The sequence below is a fragment of the Chinchilla lanigera genome, unplaced genomic scaffold (assembly GCF_000276665.1).
Source record: "Chinchilla lanigera isolate Chin_1 unplaced genomic scaffold, ChiLan1.0 scaffold00004, whole genome shotgun sequence".
Taxonomy (NCBI): domain Eukaryota; kingdom Metazoa; phylum Chordata; class Mammalia; order Rodentia; family Chinchillidae; genus Chinchilla; species Chinchilla lanigera.
In genome coordinates this window covers 40,943,632-40,962,401 of record NW_004955405.1, presented here as the reverse complement: position 1 = coordinate 40,962,401, position 18,770 = coordinate 40,943,632, and positions in this window count along the sequence as shown.

Here is an 18,770-nt window from a genome sequence, read left to right as displayed (position 1 = left end):
CCTTCATCCCCTCTTCCCAGTTCTGGCCAGGGGTCCAAGCAGCTTGGAAGCAGAGCAGGGACTGGCCTGTTTGTCACTGTCCTCCTGTGGCCCCCACACCTTGCCCTGACACTCTCGAAGGACCCGGGCCCATGCAGCCCCTCTTGCAGGCGGAGGTCCGTGCAGGACCACTGTCCCCCAGCTCAGTGCTGGGCCTCCCCTGGGGCCTCCGGAAGTCGGCCCTCTGCTTTCTTGGAAACTGACCCACTCTGTGGTCATTGTGTTGTAATTGGTGGGTTCTTCGGGAATTGGGTGGGGGGTGCTCCGTGATTAGAGAGACCGGTTGTTACCACCAGGGGGTGTCACACAACAAAAGTGTAATGACGGCCCTGCTTGCCACCCCGGAGCATCCTGCAGGAAAGACTGGCTCAAGGCAAGACGCAGCAATACCCCGACACCAGGAGCTTCAGAGGCAAAGCTTGCTAACAAAAATGGATGCCAGTCACAAACATAACTGAAAATTTCCTAATAGCTATATTTTTAAAAAAAAGAGACACAGGAACAGGTGAAGTTAATCTTTTGATTTATTTACTTTGACTTTATTGTAACAAAAATAAAATTACAGTACTAATAACCTCACAAATGTAGAAGCTAATGAGTTATTTTAAGATGAGCACCTGGGTAATTACCACCCAGGTCAAAAAGAAAGACTTGGGTAGGCATGGTAGCACATAGCTGTAATCCCAGCACTCATGAGGCTGAGGCAGAAGGACTGCTACAAGTTTGAGACCAGCCTGGACTACAGAGTAAGACCTGTCTCCACAAAAAAAAAAAAAAAAAAAAAAACTTAGCTGACTACCTCAGAGCTCTCTTCATGTGCCCTGGCTCAACCCCTACCTATATCTGACTTCTGCATGTTAACAATTTTTGGCTTCTGATTTTTATATGAATAAATATTGGTTGATTGACTGATTGATTGCTGTATGGGAATTAAGCACCAGTCTCCCACATGCAAGGCAAGGGCTCTACCATTGAGCTACATCCCCAGTGCTTTTTATTTTGAGACATGATATTACTTCATCGCTCAGGTTGGCCTCAAACTTACAATCCTCCTGCCTCAGCTTCCTGAGTAACTTCAATCACAAGCATGCACCCCTACACCCAGGTAGACATTTAAAAAAAAAAAAAGAGTTTTAGATTTACAGTGGGAAAGATAGCAGTGCGGAGGGTTCCCACACACTCCCACAAGCAACCTCAGTTTCCCTGTTGTTCACATCTTAAACAGTGATACATGTTATAATTAACCAGTTGATATTGATATATTGTCAGCGTGTCAACTGAAGTCTACAACTGTATTCCCATTTCCTTGGTTTCTGCCCATCTTCCTCCAGTTCCAGGCCACATTACATTTAGTTTTCCTGCATCCTTGGGCTCCTCTCTGCTGCAATAATTTCTGACCCTCCTGAGTTTTGATGATGTTGACATTTTTCAAAGATTATTCACCAAGCATATTATAGAATGTTCCTCCACTAGAATTTGATGTTTTCCCCCTGACTGGAGTGGAACTATGGGTATTTGTGGTGACCACAGGAGTAAAGTGCCATTTATTACAGCATATCAAGGACTGTGGTAGACCAGAAAGGAAGATTAAGACCTAATTGACCTCGTCTGTGAGCACGAAGGAGAAAGGCATCTCACGGGGATGATGGCATGCTGCAGTTCTGGGGAAGGCTAATACAGCCGAGATTAAATTGTTTCCTGAGCATGCACCAATGGATAACATGAGGCAGATGAATCTTGCATTACTTTACTTGTTTGTGCCCTTGTCTGGGTGAATAAAAGCAGGATGAGCCAGAGGCTCCAGGCTCCTCTGCCTAGAGGCAAGAGCCCCTTGGCTGCCTACGCGTTAAACTAAGTGACTTTTTGTCATTCATCCTCATCACCCCTGGGTCAGGGGAACAGACTAGTAGCAGAACTAGGTCCCTACAAGCAGTACCTTGGGTGGGGGAAGCTCAGAGGGGTGGGCTGGTTCCCCATGGGTGGCACCTGGGAAGGAGACCTGAGATCAGCAGAGCAGGAAGGTCTCCTACAAAGGATGTTGACCTTGACCGTACTGGCTGAAGGTGAAACTAATTTTAGTAATAGATTTACTTCCGCAATACTACCTAAAATATCTGAACCTATAATCAATATAATAAGTACCAATGAGATACAGTATTTTACTTTTCTTACACTAAGACATTAAAATCAAATGTGCTTTATGCTCAGTAGCTGCACGTGGTGCTGGCTACCACTCAAAATACTGCAGTTCTAGGAGCACGCGCTCACTCCTTTGAGGTCCCGGTGTATGAGTGTTTGATCAGAATTCTGCTACACGATCCTAGCTAGTCCAGGGGTCTTGGAGAAGTAACATTTTGGTATCTCGTCAACTTCCTCTTCTCTTTGTGGGCCCCCAACATTTCCTTGCCCATGGGAACTTTGAATAAATAGAGGGACAAGTGTCACAGTGGCTCAATAGAAATGGCCCAAAAACCTATTTGGTGTGTGCTTCTGTGCATGCGTGCATGCTGCGTGTGTGTGTGTGTGTGTGTGTGTGTGTGTGTGTGTGTGTGTGCATTGTCCTACCTAAAAACCAAGAGCCTGGGCACTGAGCTCCATTCTTCCAAGTGCCCACTTCCCTCTGGGCAGTTGAAGAGGCCCAGTTTGTTTGAGGGGATAAGTCTTATGGTGACTATTAAGAAACAAGAAGGATTTTTTGAAAGGGGTGAGAAAATAAAATATTTTAGTTAGTATTTTACAATATTACCTTGTCCCACTCATTGATAGCCCATAAAAATATAGCTCTTTAGAAGCTGCAGTGAAAGCAGGAACACAAACATACCTCCTTATGGTTCATCTTGACTGTCAACTTGATTGGATTGAGAAATGATAGATTTCCGTCAGCGCAGAAAGTAATAAAACAATAAAATGTCTTTATTGTGGGCACAGAGAAAACCACAGCGGGGAGGGGTAAGGAGGTCATGCATCTTCTGAGGGGCCTGGCTGGGAGAACAATGGTTAAATATTGCCAGGCTGGAGGCGAGGTTTAGGGGGTGGACCAGCTGACGTGGCATGCCAGCATTGGGTGTGAGTGTGGGAAAATGAAGCAGGACACTACAAAGGGGAGTAAGAAGGTCGTAATTTAACCCAGATGAAGAAGGGTGGAGCTCAGCACATGGCCTCTAGTGGCCAGTGCCATATAGGCCATGGCACATAGCCTCCAGTAGGTGGCGCCACAGAGACCCTAAAGGAATTATAATGAGAGAAGGAACCCAACAAGAAGCAGCCAGGGAATTTGTAAGGTGCACTTGTGGGTGGGGGGCGGGGGTGGGGATTGTCTCAGGGATGATTGGCAGGTGGGACAGCAAATAGAGAGGGGAGACCCGCCCTGCATGTGGGTGGTGCTATCCAATAGTCTGGGGGCTGATTGGAACAAAAGTGGAAGAAGGAAGAACTCCCAGCAAGGCTCTCCCCCGTTTCCCTCTCTGTTTGCTGGCTGCCATAAGGTGAGCAGCTTTCTTTTGCCTGCTTCACAGGCCTGAAACAATGGAGCCCACACATGGCAGCCTCCGAAACCATGAGCCACAGTAAACTTCCCTCCTTTAAATTGTTCATCTGTTACCATGTTCCACTCACAGAAAGCTGTCTCAGGCTCACCTTCATGATGCATCAGTCAGCTTTGTCACTGTAACAAAACATGTGAGATAAGCAACTTAATAAGGGAAAAGGTTGACTTTGGCTCACAGACTCAGAGGGTCCAGTCCATGGTCGCTTGGCTGTTTTATTAGGCTGTGGCAGCACAGTGCATCATGGTGCAGTACATCATGCAGAGGCCGGAGTGTGTGGCAGGAAGCAGAGAGTAGAAGGGCTGGCGTCTCAATGTCACTTTCAAGGACTGTGTGAGACCCTTAAGTGCCTCTTAGGAAGCCCCACCAATTAAAGGTTACGTATCTCCCACAGCCTGGAAACTGGACCTTGAGCTCCTTGGGTGGCACTTTCTCAAACCAAAGCAGTGAGCCTGCTCTCTGCAGTGGGCTCTGTAGGAAAGTACACATCACTGTCTTTCGGGAAAGTGGCTCTTCCTGTACAATCTTGCAATTTCCCTCATTTGTAAGTCAGTACTTGACTTCAAACTCACAAATGTTTTGTTTTTAAAGATGTTCTCAAATGCTATGCAATTTCGTTTCAGCCTATGCAATTTCGTTTCAGCCTATGCAATTTTGTCATTGCTTAGTTTCCTGGCGAGTTCCCTGAGCCTATTGAATTCATATTGTAGCTAACATAAATTACATTTAAACTGAAAATTACAGGAAACAATACTTTTACATTATTTAAGGGAGTCCTCAGCATAGAAAGCTATCACAAATGCGTTCCTTACCCATAAGGGTCCCCTTAGGGAGAACGGATCTTGCTGAATTGCTTTCCTGGTCTCAGCCAATCTCCTTCTCCTCCACTCTCTTAAATGCTTGGATTCGCATCATATCCAGGAACTTTTCCCCTTTTGCCAGTCTTGCTAATAAAAACTACAGTGGTGCCTCGGTTCGCAGACTTAACTCATTCCACAATTCTGGAGAACATGCCAGGTCATGTTCTTCACCCAGTGTGGAGTTTGCAAATTTTTGCCAAACGCTTCTGTTCATGAACCGAATTTTTCATGAACAGAAGCATTTGTGAACCGAAGCAGTAGTACTGTGTTAGGGGAAATAAAAACTGAAAAGATTGTTCTTTTCCCTTTTTGTCCATGGAGGGTGGGAAATGGAAGGTTGGTGATATGAACAGGCAGATTATTTTTAAACTTACGTTCAATGTATTAAAAGATGATAAAATTTAAAGCCTGGTTTCCCTTAACCTTTTAGGTTCAACATGCAAATATTATTCTGTTGATTATAAGTCACAAATAAAGGGGCTTTGATTAACATTCTCAAGTTGAACAAACTAAGCTCACTCCAACCAGTTCTGTGTACAACCTTAGTTTAATTAAATTTCCCTAAAACATTTGAAACTGCATTCATAAGTTTAATGTTTTCAATTTTATTTTTAAGCACATTAATCACCTACCCTGACAGCAGAACATTCCTAGGTACTTGCAAACTAAATGAAATTTACAAATACAATGAATCTCTTAAACATTCCAATACTCTACTGTTTCCAAACTATAAAATCCTCTTATACCTTTCAGCAATAAACTACAAATCTAAATTCAATTTCTCCACCACACATTTCAAGTTGAAATCAGAAAACTAATCTCTCAGATATTCTCTTACACTCAATTATTTTAACTATTATAGGTACAATAAATGTGAAACATCCACAGATTGCTCCTAAATTTAAATACAGAAGTGTTAATGATATGTGTTTGGTCTCTTGATCATTCTGTATTTAGTTATAAGTCTCCCCAAAACTAAAATACAGGTATGCACTCTAACAAGGAACAGTTACAGCATCTCAGGGTGAGCTGCTACTTCCATCCCAAGCAAGTTGTATTTATTGTTTCCTGCTAGAGATTTTTGGCCCGAGGCAGGATGCAAAATCCAGGGTGACTTCTCCAGCATCAAAAATGGAGGCAGTGGGTCTTTAGAGAAGTAGTCATTTATCCCAACTGGGGACTTCAGGCACAGATGGCAACAGTTGTTTTGTTGGGTTTTTTTTGTTTTGTTTTTTGTTTTTTTTATCTTTTTGAGACAGGGTCTCACTATGCAGTTCAGGCTGGACTTGAGCTCACTTTGTAGCTCAGACTGATATTGAACTTGCAAGGAACCTCCTGCCCCAGCCTCCCAAGTGCTGGGATTCAGGTGTGCGCCGGACTTAAAAAACAAACAGCAAAATTTTCTTTTTCTTTTTCTTTTTCTTTTTTTTTTTTTTGTACCAGGAATTGAACTCAGGACCTTGTGCTTGCCAGGGAAGCACTTGTGTCACTGAGCTATATGCCTGGCCCTGGAAATGGTTGATTTTGTGAACCTGCCTCTAAAAGGTGTCCGGCCGGCAGCGCAGAGAGTAATAAAACAACAAAACACGTTTATTGCCTTAGGGCACGGAGAAGATTGACAGAGAAAGAGAATCTTCTGGGGGCCGGGTCATGTGGACAATGGTTAAATACGGTCAGGCTAGAGGCGGGGTTTAGGGGGTGGGCTAGCTGATGTGGTAGGCTAGCATTGGGCAGGAATGTGGGAAAATGAAACAGAATATTACATAAAGAGGAGTAGGAAGTCGTAATTTGACTGTGGGAAGAAGGGTGGGGCTTAGCACATGGCCTCTAAGGGCCAGTGCCATATTGACCATGGCACATAGTCTCCAATAGGCGGCGCCACAGCGACTACAAAGGAATTATGAAGACCTTTCAGCCTCCTGGGTTTAAGTTACACCATTATCTAGTGCTTTGTTCCTAGTTGAGTTAGAAACCTCTCCCCACCCTCCATGTTACTTTGCCACTTGGACTGGATTCAACTGATCATGGCTCTGCTTGACAGCACTGAGCACCTTTCCAAATGCTTGTCCTTGTCAGCGCTGCATACAAGCTTCAAGTCTTACTGAAGGCATGCGTTTGCCTCAGAGAGGAGTAGAGTCCTGGGAACTCTGAGACTAAAGTCTGATTGGAGGAGGCTGGGGAGGTGAGGGAGCTGTCGATGGATAACAGGAGAGGAAAGGACCAGGTCGGACACTGAGAAGCTCATGCTTTGGAGAGAGGCATAAGGCTAACTGTGGCCAAGTCGTGGAATCTGCCCTGCAGCTCCTCGCCTCTCCCTCCCAAACCAGGGCCTCATTTGTTTCAGGCAATGTCCTGCATCGTAGCGGTGGAGGTGGTAAAGGATTTGAGCGAGGTCTTCTCCCTCTGTTCCACTGAAAGACATATATGCTTTTCTGATACCCCAATATCCCAAGGGGAACCCGTGGGTATAGATCTTGTTCCCTAGTACTTCACTGCAGGCAGAACCTAGGGCCACTGTAACCACTAACAACATTTTTCTACCAAAAAATTCCTCTCTGAAATGTGACCTTTGCCTCTCTGGCTGTGATGCCTTTGACCTTCTTTCCTACCATCGCATTTTGCTCTTCCCACCCTGGTGGCCTTTTCCTGTCTGCACGCTCCATGTGGGGCCTTTACCCCATTTCTCTTGCCCATATCTTCCCACCACCCCACCACCGCCTTTAACCTCCAGGTGTTAGTTTCACTTCCACTCCAGGTTGGGTGAGCTCATTCCTTTGCAACCATGCATGTTCTAATAAACATCCTCTTGGGTCAGGCCACGTTCAGCTCCAATAGTTTTCCAACACTAGCTTCTCTGCTGGGCTGCACCAGGGTAAGGGCTGTGTTTGTGTTCATTGTGAGATTTCTCATGCTGCCATGTGTCTGGCACGTGGTCACTCCACAAAAACTATAGCCCAGGGTGCAATTTAAATTGGAACCTAACCTTCAAGATGAAAGAAGAAATAATGTATCTGCAAAGTTAGTACTTGAGATAAACAGCTTGAATGAGGAGTTAAGTGAAGATTTTTGAAGATTCAAAATCAACATATATAAAGGAAATGTTTTCTTGAAGTCTAAGGTAAGGCTGATAGGAATTTTCCCTCTGAAGGCTCAAGCTGGCTGAAACACACTAACAATTAAGCAACAGGAGAAAAGAGGAATGTATTTGTTAACAAAGACATGGGCGAAGGAAGGAGTCACATAAAATGTGAGACTCAGGACGGTCAGATGGTTGAGGTTTAAATACTGTTTACACAGGAGACGGGAAGTAAGGGGAAGGGGCTGTAGGCAAGTTTAGAGGGGTAGTAAATGATCTGTAGAGGAATGACTGAGCCCAAAGTACAGGCAACCCTTCGCAAATAATTCTCTTTGGAAAGTAACAACAGCTTGTAATAGAGTCTAGGTGTGGTGACAGTCCTCAGTCTGCCTTCCTGTGACAGCAGTTCAAGCTTTCTAGTTAAAAAATGTCAGGGATGGGATAGGATGCAATTGTGCTCCTTTTTGGTGGATCTAGTCTTGGCAGATAAGAGAACTTCACATAACATTCTCCTTTTCAGGGGCTGGGGATGCAGCTCAGTGGTTATAACACCTGCCTGGCAAGTGCAAGGTCCTGAGTTCAATTCCCAGCATCCCCCACAAAAAAAGACTCTCCTTGTGCTTGGGTAAGTGTGTCAGGACAAAGGAAGATCAGACAGACCTCTTTGTGGAGCACCTTCTAAGCCCTTCTTCTTTTTTTTTTTTTTTCAGTCCTGACAAGGTCTTGCTATGCAGTTCAGGCTGGCCTTGAGCTCACTTTGTAGCCCAGGCTGGTCTCGAACTTGCAACGATCTTCCTCCCTCAGTCTCCCTAGTGCTGGGATTATAGTCATACACCACCACGCCCGGTCTATAATTTTCTTTCACACAAAGTGCTCGGTATGTCAAAGTGCCATGCTTCTGGGTATCATTTTCTGAGTCCCGACACTAATGCATTAAAAAATGCCCAGATCCTCAGCATACAGCCCAACATGTGTTCACAAAGAGACCCCATGGAACCAGCAGCAGATGCAATAATCAGTGCTTTCAGCACCCCAAACAGCCTTCTGTGTCCTAAGAGTGATGTCCGTGGATTTTCAACTTTAGAAAAAGATTTTCTGGTATAATTTCATTACCTGTAGACAAGCATAGTGCTGAGAATGAATTGCTCTCCCTGTGTTTCAGCTCTCTTATCTGGGAAATGGATTTAAGGACTGGGAAGTATGGCTACTGCTGAGGTTGACAATAAAGTTAGTGACTTAGGAAGAAATCACCCCTATGCTTGGGTAAGTGGCTGGGAACAAGCGAAAGTCAGAGAGACCTCAGCAGAGCCACTGTCTGGTCTGGGCAGACCCTGGTGCCTGCGGGCAGCCTGACCAGCAACCATGGAGGTAAAGCAGAACTCAGAAGAAAACCAAGCTTCATTCTTCCCCGAACTTGCCTCCCTGAAAGTACCTACCTCTGAGAGGTTACAGATTAAGTTAACAACTATATTCCTGTGAACAGAGTCCTGTGGCATCCTGTTCCCACCGGGATCTGTTTTCCTTCAAGGCTGCTCTGTTACTGATGAGAATGACAATTATGGTCCTGAAGAAAGAGTCCTATAACACCCTATGGCACCTGAAACCTCCAGGTTTATGACAAACTGTCCCCACAAGATTCAAAGCACTCTGTTTTTCTTCCTAGGATAAGTTATAAAACTGTCCCTACATGAATTGCTGCCTTTGCCTGTAGCCCTATCTGTTTTCACACCACAAAACAGGCTGGTCCCTGGCCACATATATAAAAGCTGGAGGTTTTCTTTTGTTCGGGACTCAGTCCTTCGGACAGAAGTCTGGCTGAGTCTGGTGCACCTAATAAAATCCTCCTGTCTCCCAGCGGTCTCTCCTGTCTCTAAGTTCTGCAACATTGCTAGTTGCAATCACTGCCACAGAGGATGTCACAGAAATGAGGTGGCAGAGGGGGGAGTAGTTAGAGAGAAACCCCACCTCGCCCTGCCTCCCAGTCTAAGGCCAATCCCTCCCACTGGCCACACCTATCTGGAAGCCACTTGGCAAGGAGATGGGGAGGAGGATTCTGCAGGGTTCAGAGCAGAACAGATGTTAATTTCAAGATATAGATCTATTGTAGTTTTTTTGATTTAAAAGTGTTTCATTAGCATTAATCTTGTATGTATAAATTAATATCAGGATTTCTTTTAGGCTCACAAGTGGTGATCCCATAACCACTGTTGTATAAGAAAATCACTCTAAAACTGAGTGGCTTGAAATAGCAACAATTCTTAATTACTCATGAATATGCAATGTGGGCAGGTGTTGGGAGGACAGCTTGTCTCTTTACCATGTGGTCGCTGGACTGGGAGCCAGAGGATGCATTTTTCACCCCCTGAACCTGCTCAGAACATGGCCTGGAATATGGAAGTATACTACAAAGGCTTTTTTTGGATTGGCCAAATCAATCCCTGCCTGAAACAAGTGCTAGATTTTTCAGTCATTTGAATCAATACACTTTCTTCTTAGTGAGTTTGAGCTATATTTCTGTAGCTTACAGCCAAAAGATTCTTAACTCCCAGGAGGGAGAGTAGGATGGAAAGTCAGAAGAAGCAAGAAATGGGGTTCAGATTATCAGAGATCAAAAATCCTGTCCTCAGCAACAGAGGAGGAACAGGGTCCCATGTGTCTCTTGCTGACATTGCCCCAAGGAGATGGCAGGTCCCCAGAGAGGCAGAATAGTGACCTTGGGACATGGCAACATGGCCAAGATTGGGGGAAATCTGAGCAACAAAAACAAATTAATGTCATCACAACAAAAAACTGTGATTGGGTGTTGTCTGGACATAAAATCAGCAGATGTCACACAGTTCTGCGAGGACCATGTGACACACACAATGGCCCTCTCTGCAGAGGCCAGGAGGTTCACATGGAGGGGCCCAAAAGCACAAGGCATATCACCTGCATGTGGCTCCAGAAAGTAGGAGGGAAGCCCCTGAGTGCTAGAGGCCAACTTCCTGCCACCTTGGCAGAATATAGGCCTGGTTCAAGAATTTGACTCAGAAAATAATTTTCCTGCACATCTGGCTGTGTGGCCTGAGATTCCTATCAGCTAAAGAAGAATGATGAAGGGCTTGTCTGGAGGGGGAATTCTGTCACAAAGCCTGGAGGAAATGTGGGGGGAGCAGAAAGGGGGCCCCCTTGAGTGCTGCCAGGGAAGGCGACTTACAGGATCCTCCACTGCAACAGGTGTTCCCAACATGCAAATTAGCTTATCCAGGATTGGTCAATACAATTTCTGATATGCAAATTAGCTTATTCATGGTTGGCTAATTGGGAAAAGTTTCCAATTAGCAATAACTGCACCTTGGATAAACCTCACTGGCTAAGGTAATGACCCTGCACAAAGCTCATGATTGGCTCATTGGAATGATGTCAATGAAAGGCAAAACCTGCAATAATTCATAGACATGTTATGCGATACGTTAACATTTGTTCTCCTTTGTTCCAACAATTACAGCACCTCAATTGCAAGGTAGATGCACTCAGCTGAACGCAGAAAACTACAGAGGAATATGGTACTGTGTAGAATGGCTGTGGCATTTGTATCAACCCAGCATTGCTTTATTTATTTATTTATTTTTGGTACTGGGAATCATACTCAGGACCTTGTGCTTGCCAGGCAGGCAATGTACTGCTGAGCTATCTCCCCAGCCCAGCATTGCTTTTTAACAGTAAAGCCCTATGTTTAATCCCTTTTTTCTTTAGTGAGAACTAACTTTTCTTTTTTAAAAGTGCTAATATTTTAGTAGGATTATTTTTATTAGTGTGCTAAGTGTGTTAGTTTGTTGAGTGGTTTGTTCCAACTAATTTTTTTTTTTATAATCTTCGATTTAACTGCGTGGAGTGGAGATTTTTTTAAGCTTTCTTTGTATGAACTCTTGTGTGATTTCTTGTACTTCGTTCACTGGTCTCCAGGTGGCAGAAGCGGCACCTAACAACTTCTTTGATCTCTGGACTCACTCTTGGGATTCTGAGAGGTTACAAGGCCCGGAGTGGCAAGTTGGGCAGCGCCTGCTCCATAGTGTTATACCTTGTCTTCTGTCGGCTGCTTCTTGGTTTTGTCCAACGATTCTCACTTAAAAATCTAGCTTCAAGAACAGAAGTGTCATTCTTTCCTCCTCTGCCCTGAGCTCATAACGCCCGCCATTTAGACGTGTTTTCTTTAAGGAGCTTGCTCCTACCCGGGCTTTTGCGGCTTTGGTCAACACATAGGAAGCTCCTCCTAAATGGGCCTCTCCACCCTGGCCTTCTCCTGGTGCTCCCAGCCACATACCACCGCCCAGAGGCCTGGTTTTTTCCTCCCTGAAGGCCCAAGTGCTGTGACCCCAGCCCGTAAGCGGCACTGGTAGTCCTGAGAACTAGCAGGGCCATTCAGAGCTCCTCCTTCCATTCCCTCCACTGCTTCTCAACTTGCTGCTGACCAGCCGTGGGGACATCACAGCTGTAACAAATCACCACACACCCCAGGCTTCTGTCACCAGTCTCTAGGTCACCTGGTCTGCACAGCATTTTCACATACATATGAACACCGTCAACAGACATGTCATATGTTGTATGACGCTCTGTTCCTTTAGAATCCCTTCCTTTGTTCTGTTAAAATTTTTTCCCATCTCTACGGTAAATGCAACTTTCTCTAAAAAGCCTCCTGAGTTGTCTGGGCCAGGATCCGTCCACCTTCCCCTATCTGCTGGACACCCTTAGTCCGCAGGTCTGAGATGCTGAGGGGACCACAGCCTACACTGCCAACTGTGTGATGGCCCTGCCTGGTGCTCAGTTGCTGTCATCTGTCAGGGGTACAAGTCCCATCTGGCCCTGGTCACAACCCCTTGTGACACTCCAAATCCCAGGGCAGTGTGAGTGGAGCTAAGAAACATCGGATTTTTTTCCCTGCCTCTTCCACTTTGAGAAGTTATGAGAATTTAACTACTTGGGGCCTCAGTTTTTCTCATGTATAAAATGGGGATAATAATTTATAGCTCACATAGCTGTTGTTAAGATTAAAACAAACATATGAGGCATATGTTAGCAAAATGCCTACCACAATACTTCTGTGTCTGGCACATATTAAGGATTCAAATGACCTTGAATATTATTAAGCATATTTTGGGGGTATTCCCTGAATTACTTATTTGATAAGAACTAAGGCACATATCCTAACGGAGACACATGTGACCAAATAAATGTGTAATATAACATTAGCAGTAGTCAAGATAAAGGATCAGAAAATGATGATGACTGGTCTTCTAGGAAGGTGTCCCTGGGCAGACACCCAAAGGCAAGGTTGGAGGAGCCCGAGAGCATCTTGGGAAAGCTCCTGAAATGGTCCCTGTAAAGCAGCCAAGGCGGGAGCATTCCTAGCTCGCTGGGGGACAGTGAGGCGTGAAGAGAGGCAGGAAGAGCTGAAGGCAGAGAGATGGGCAGGAAGCGGGAGGGCAGGGAAGCTGGCCAGATCGCAGCTCCTGAGAGCTTGTGTAAGGTCTTTGAAGTTTTCATAATACTTGGCTGCATTTTGCAGCAAGCACAGAATTTTTCAGTTCACAAATCAGAGTCCAAAAGCAGCTGCTACCATTTTTCTACACCTAACTTCTGTTTCCGTCTTCAGGCGCAGGCTTCTCATTGGCTGAAAATCAATCAATTCCAGGCCTTCTCAGGCACTTTAGGACTTTTCCTGTGCTCTTCAGGGTAGCGGCTGAGGTCTGAGATGCTGAGGGGACCACAGCCTACACCGCCAACTGTGTGATGGCCCTGCCTGGTCCTCAGTTGCTGTCATCTGTCTGGGGTACAAGTCCCATCTGGCCCTGGTCACAACCCCTTGTGACACTCTGGGTCAGGCTGTTGTCTTTGCATAACCCTTGGTTAGCCAGGCTTCTCATCCAGCTCTCACGGCCTTCGGAGAGGGGAGGACCACTAGAAAGTTCCAGCTGTTCTTTTAACATGCAGGGGGCTGGCAGGACTGCCCAGGTCGTCCCTGCCCAGTACCATCCAAATGGGCTTTTGTACTGGTCCATAAAGGTGGCAAAGCAGCAAGAATTAGCTGCACTCGGCCTCCTGGTTCCTGAAGGGTTGGCACAAACCTGTTCTAGCCTCGGATCACTAAGCTTATCTCAGGATCTGGAGCGGTCCCTGCATCAGGTAGGTAAGTTGCCATCTTCTTACTTTGGATAACATACCTCATCTCTCTTCTTTGTGCTTGGATCCCAGGCTCCCGTGCAGAAGTTGTGTAGGGTGCTGGCCGAAAGGGTGGGAAGCAGCAGCTCTTTCCAGAGTTGCCTCTGGACTAAGGCGCTTGAATTTGGAAGGAAGTCATGGACACCTTTGTCTTGGAGCTGCCCCGCTGAGGTAATGGGACTCACATCCAGTGACCTGCGTGAGGATGGTCACAGGACAAAAAAAGACCCAGGGGGAGGAGGAGAGTGGCTAACATTTCACAATACTGTATTACCACATTTGTAACTATTTACACTTTCTAAATGCACTCAGTTGAGGAAAAGGCCAAGAACAAGCAAGAAAACTGCCCTTAAGTACACCCTTGTGGACTGGGTCAGTTATAGATTGCATCAGACTCCCAACAGGAGATAGAAATTACTCATTAAATCAGCTGTAGAATAGTTCATAAAAAGAATTATGGGGTGGTACATGCCAGCACTGAGGAAGGCTAAAGCAAGAAAATTGAAAGTTTGAGCCCAGTCTGGACAATTGAAAAACTTACTGAGACCCTAAATTTTTAAAAAATCAATTAAAAACTAAAAAAAAATTAAAAAGGGCTAGGGTTGTAGTTCAATGGGTTCAAGTCTCAGTATTGCTGAAAATATGCATTATAGCAAGGGATTAAGATGGGATGAAAAGAACTCTAGGGAAATTCTCAAGACTGAGAGAACCCTAAGGAAGAACTCACTTGGAAGGGGGAGTCACAGGGGTCGCCTCTAAGGGTGGGATTCAGACCTCACCGGAGGAGATGTGCCCCCCTTTGGTAATGAGGAAGCTCTCTAGGTGGCCCTGAGCTAGGGTTATTCAGTCACCATCCCAAAACTGGTGAGCAGAAAACCATGGCTGGGAAAGGCCATGGGAAACACCTTCCCAGAATGCAGTGGACTGAGTGAGGCTGGGGAACCGACAGCTGGGCCTGAATACCCACTGGGAACCCATCTGAAAGGACTGTCTAAGGTACTTTTCTCTCATTGCTGAGACAAAATACACAACACCCAAAATGAAGGAAGAAAAGGTTTATTTAGCTTCACAGTCTGTGGAGGTTTCAGTCCATATGGGGCTGGCTCCAAGGCCAAATGGCACATGGCACAGGGCAACAGTTCATGGCAGCAGAAAACAGCAATAGCATCAAGAGCAAAAAGGGGAAGCAGTGGCAAGCAGCCTCTCTCCCTCTCTTACACTGTATGCAAACTGCCCAACCCAGGGCAGGTGTAGCACTCACATCCATAATTCCAACATTGGACCATAGATCAATCATAAATCTAGACGTCCACCCCATGACTGCATGAGGATTTGGGGGGACAACCAGACACAAACCGTAACAAGGATGTCACCAGAACTCCATATGAGTTCATTATATGTCCCTTCCCCACCAGTGTAGGATACAGAAAAGAGAAACAGAGGCAGGCTAGCCCCTTCCACCTGCAGTTTCCCCCAGTGCCCTCTACTGACAATGTTTAACATCATGCCCAAGGCAAAAGGGAAACCCAGTTCCACTGACACAGAGGAGGCAAGCAAAGGAGAAGCTGGAGCTCAGAGGCAATAGATTGGGACTGATGTGTGAATGCAGTGCAGTGTTAATTGTAACCAATCAGGTGTTAGCACAGTCTCTATAACTTATTGAAAGTTGAGAACCAGGCACTGTGGCAGGTGGTAATGATATAATAAGGAAGAGGACAGACAAAAATCTGTGGACCTCACATTTGGGGTGGGGTCAGATATAAACTGACTGGCAATTATAAAGCAAACAGCAAAAAAGACACAGATGGTAACCAGTGACATGAAGAGAAATGGGCAAGTATGATAGAGAAAAGGGGACTCTTTTTTGAGACATAAAGACCTCATTTTGGTGGCGGCAAAAATTGTGAATGTTTTTGAAATGGGCAAAAAAAAAAAAAAAAAAAGGTGGGGAATACTGGATCTCTTGTACAGTGTGTTCTTCAGGTTATTTTCTGCCGATCAGTCCTTGAGCTATTTTACAATTCTAAATTGCAGACAACTGACAGCAATGCAAATGAATTTAGTTCATTGATATGCAAGTTAAATTTTGTCCTTTGAAAGTGCAATTGATTTCTCTTCCTCCACTCCTCTATGGGAGAAGCCAGTTCTGCATATATTAAGCAAATTGGTTTTAACATTGCCAATGACCAGTCTTAGTCTGCTTTCTGTTACTACAACGTAATACCTGACACTGGATAATTTATCAAGAACAGAAGTTTTTAGCTCCCAGTTCTAGAGCAGAGAAGGTCAAGATCAGGAAGGCACATCTGATGGGGGCCTCATGCTGGGTCATAACCTCACAGTTGCCATCATGCAGTGGGTGTGTGTGAGAACTGCAGGTGTGGACAGGGGGAGAGACAGAAGGTGAGAGGTAGCCTGGTTTTGCAACAACTCACTCTTTAGATAACGAGTCGACTCTCAGGGGAACTACATGGATCTCTTCATGATCGTGCAGTGCTCACAACTTAATTACCCCTCAAAAGCTCTAGAATCTCTCCGCACTGTTACACTGGGGACCAAATTTCAACATGAGTTTTGGTGAGGACAAAACAAAGTAGCACGGACCACGTACACAGTTGCTCTTTGGGCTCTCTTTATAACCCTTGTGACAGCTTGTGGGTTTCCTTGTTAATGACCTAGGTGAAATCTTTGACATGTGTTCATTATATATTCACATAAGAGCCATAACTTAGCTTAAAAATAATTATCCTTTGACACATTTAACTTCAGTCTCCCCTAAGACTCTAGTTTGGGATATACACTCAGTCAATATTCATATCATATCAAGACTGAATAAGCAAACCGGTTCATCTATTTCAGCATTTGGTATGTTGATAACACCTACCAAAAATCATCTTTGTAAGACAGGGTCCAGAGAAAACAGGCCTGCAGCTTAGAGACAGACATATTTTTATCACAGGTACACATGAAATCAGTGATAATGATTTTTCTAACATGGATGGCAGTTAAAGGCATGTTTAACAGGACTAATTCTTAGATATTTTAAGCATAGGGCACAGCTGTGTTCTGAGAATTTTTCAGCATAGAAAATTTAGAAATTATCTAGTTTAACCCCTTCATTTTACAGATGAATTATGCCAAGAAAACTTACGTCACTTGGTCTAGATTGCTGTATTTGTCTGATTTTCATTACTATAACAAAATACAAGCTACATAAACTTATAAAGAGAAGAGATTTGTGTATGTCATACCTTTGGAGGTTGAAAGTACAGGGTCAGCAGCCCCATTCGTTTGGCATCTAGTGAGGGCTGAACTCCAGATGGCAGATGTATGGTGGGAGCATCGGTAAGAAGAAGAGATCATAGTGCCCAACAGGAATCCAGAGGCATACTCCAGAGTCACACAATCCCTTCTGACGGCAGTGCCTCAGAAGTGACCTAAGAACTTCCACTAAGGTTCACCTCGAAAGAGCCCATTGCCTCTCACATTGCCAGACTGAGGGCCACAGCTCCAACACATGGACCCCTGGAGAACCAACCACATCCAGACTGTATTAGTTACTTTCTCATTGCTGGGACAAGACACCCAGCACCACAACTGAAAGAAGAGGTATACTTTGGCTCACAGTTTTCAGAGGATGCAGTTTATGGTCTGTTGGCTCTAAGGTAGACATGGAAGGGCTAAAGGCATGGCAGAGGAAAGCTGCTGTAGAGTACCAACATCAGCCAGTTACCCAAACCCCTATTGAGGGTATCAGTCTAAAAGTTTACAGTTACCCAAAACCCTGATGAGGGTATCACTCTAACACACCTGGCAACATGGCACAGGGATGCAAAAAAAGACAAAGAGAAAATATTCCGCAGTTGAGGAGATCTGGGACGACCAGTGTTCTCTCTGGAACAAAAGGCCTAGTCTCCAAAAGCTCATGGCTTTTATTGGTATCAATCAGGGAGGTGGGTGGGGGTCCTAGCAGAGTACATGGGGAAAAGAAAGTTGGTAGCCATGCCAGGCATAGAGGCCTCCAATTAACAAGGCACAAATAGTTTTGATGTATGCAAGGCTGGCACCTAGTATGTATGCATACTGCCAGGGATGTTTGTTTCAGTACAGCCACTCTACCATATCTCCGTGAATAGGGTGAAGGAGAGGTCAGAGACAGGTTGTGGCAAGGGCTTTGTTTTTCAGGAGAGAGCAGCATGGTGGTCTCCCACAAACCAGGAAGAAGAGAGAAAAGGGAGGGGGCAGAGACAAGAATGCACCCTTCCAGGTTACACTCCAGTGATCTGCCTCTAACGAGGACCGGCCTCCTGACTACATTCAGCCATGAACTCATCAAAGGACATTACGGTTTAGACCTAAAATGTCCCCCAAATGTCTCGTGTTTGGAAGGTGATTGGGTCGTGGTTGGAGCTGACTTCTTGTTACAAGGCAGGTTCTGGCTGGAGGTAGGTCACAGAAACGTTTTCGGTAGGTGAAGAACACACAGCAGATGGCACAGACACTTACAGTAAATAAGTACTTTTATGTTCACATGAAATTGACACAAACACCCCACACAACTGTCAGTTGAAAAACCCCATCTATGCTGAATGAACAATCCACAAATATGTCAGTTCTACAGAGATCAATATTCTCTCCACCTCTCATCATCTCGTTTGGATATTTAAAAACCCACCTGTCTTTAGACAAAATCTGCTTACATCAAACTGCTTTGAATGAAACATAAACATTGTAGTTCTGAAATTACAACCGCAGGGACTGAGTCTGATGCAATCCAAGTGCAGGCGTGGCTCTGGATGCCACATTCTCTGCACCAATGGTGAGCGGGTCGGAGTGGTGGCGGCCCACAGTTTATCATCAACAGTGAAAAGAAACCCTATGGGTTTAATAATACTTCACAGTGAACAAAGGGTCCTCAGATGTGAAGTTTTAAATATTTTAATAGAAATAGAGGATGATATACATTTCCTGTGGCAACAGACACAGAGGTAGAAAAGACTATTATCAGCTCCCTAATTTATTGAATTTACTTGTTATTAATTTGCTAGGGCT